The sequence below is a fragment of the Octodon degus genome, unplaced genomic scaffold (assembly GCF_000260255.1).
Source record: "Octodon degus isolate 3935 unplaced genomic scaffold, OctDeg1.0 scaffold00261, whole genome shotgun sequence".
NCBI lineage: Eukaryota > Metazoa > Chordata > Mammalia > Rodentia > Octodontidae > Octodon > Octodon degus.
The window spans coordinates 1,870,963-1,873,124 of NW_004524837.1; positions in this window are offsets into that span (position 1 = coordinate 1,870,963).

A 2,162-nucleotide genomic window follows, 5' to 3' on the forward strand; every position below is an offset into this window, starting at 1 on the left:
CAACAAGGATGTTGAATGGAAATGGTCCTGGGACGTGACAAAGAGCCCTGCTCACATGGCTCACCCAGAACCTCCCACTTTCCTAAGCCCACCATCCTTGAGGCTTTAGGAGAGGCTCTTGTTGTCCAGAAACCCATTGCTCCTCTATGGGCACAGTGACTGCTTTTATTTTCACCGCCTCATGCCACAGCCAGGGCAATGGCTTGGGCCTCACACGGGGAGCAGTTGTGGGATGGCTGGCTGCCTGCAGAAAAATGCAAAAAAAAAATTTTCAGTGCTAGGGATGAAACCAGGGCTTCATGCATACTAGGCAAGTGCTCTATCACTTAGCGATACTCCCAGCCCTAGAAATGCAACTTTTTAATTTGACCAAGTACACAAAGTGAAGATTTTTAAAAAATAATTTTATTGAGAAACAAATAGCAATGAGACAGTTTCATAACCGATTAGTAGCACAGTTTCAATACTTAATAAATTGCATATTGTTGTCTTAGTGGTTATTCATCGTATAAGATACAGACATGATATCCTGTGCACAAACACTATTAGAACAGATCTTTCTATTCATTTAATTAAGAGAATGTATCTACAAGATGAAGATTAAGCTAAGCAATGTTTTGTGAGCAGTAGGTGACAGTGGAGCAGTCAGGAGCTTTGGCACCCTGGAGCCCGGTGGGCAGGAACTCGTCTGGGAGTTATTTCAGAGGACCAATGTTACGGAAAATTTAGAGTCAGGAGAACCCAAGTAAAGCCCTGGTACGAGCTGCAGATGCAGTGGTCATTAAGAGGTCAAGACTGATGGCCACAGAAGAGTGATGGCCTCAGGCCAGTGAGGGTGAGGCTGTCACCGCCAGTGCCCAAGCAGCAGCAGGAAGCACTAGCACGGTGATCGAGAGGCATAATGAAGTTAAAGCTCTACTTAGAATGGTCAAAAATAGAATGTCTGCACATAAAAAAAGAATACATAAAAGTGATCTTGTAAATTAGCAAAAGGAACAGAACCCCCAAAGCAACCAAACCAAGCCAAAACATATATATAAACCGGTAACCAAATCACTGGAAACAACCTTCTGGCTTCTTAACCACGTTTGTTGAAAAGCAGAAGGAAGCTGGCCTAGAGTTTCAGCTCCACTGATGTTTATAAAGAAGCATACAAGCCAGTGCACCCACAATTCAAATGAATTTAGGACATACATTTATTGAATCATTTGAATAAGGAACATTCTAATATTGAAAAGTTTTAAAATAAATGTATAATTTAAGGGAATTTTGCAGTACCTCACTTGGTCCTGGTAGGGCCGAGTGAGTCAGATAGCAGGTAAAAGACAAAGATGGGAGGAGATGGGCTGCAGTCTTCCCAGCTAAGAGATGGCTACACCATCCTCCTTAAGGAGTTTTTGTGAGGTTACAGAGGTAGTAGATGTCAATTAGCGATCTGTTCCCCATCATGACTTACACTTAATTTACAGCACATGTACATAAGCATATACACATGCATACAAGTATATGCATACATTCACGTATGCACATTCATGATAACCTTGAGCATACAACTGCACATATGCACACAATATACATGTGCACATATATATGTATACTTGCATGTGTAAATACTCACACATACACACACAAATACATATGTGCTCTTATTTGCTTTCTGCTCCTTGTCTTGCACAGCCATCTCTTTTTATGAAAGAAAGTACAAACTTAAAATCTGATTTAATTTAATAAACTTTTAAGCTTGATACTAAAAGTACCCCAAATTGAAATTTCAGCACAGTTTCTTTTTTCTTTTTTTAATTTTATGTGTGTGTGTGTGTGTGTGTGTGTGTGTGTGTGTGTGGCCAGCTCAGCCCACCAGGGGGCGGGCTGGCTGGCATGTGGTGCTGGGGGATTGAACCGCAGTCCCTGCGCTTTGCTGAGCTTGTTCTAAGTAGGTGCTTTAGACCACTGAGCCATCTCACCAGCCCCCAGCACAGTTTCTTTACTGCTAGTATTCTGATGAACATGTTTGTCGTCTTGCTTGCATTGTGTTTTCCTGGGAGGAGCTGTGCCTGGGCAGAGGCAAGCAGTGGGCACAGGCTTCTTGCAGCCCTTCTGCCTTGTCAGTAGCCTCTTGGTCTTGGACACTTCCTTCCCCTCGAGCTTACCACTTGTCGGTC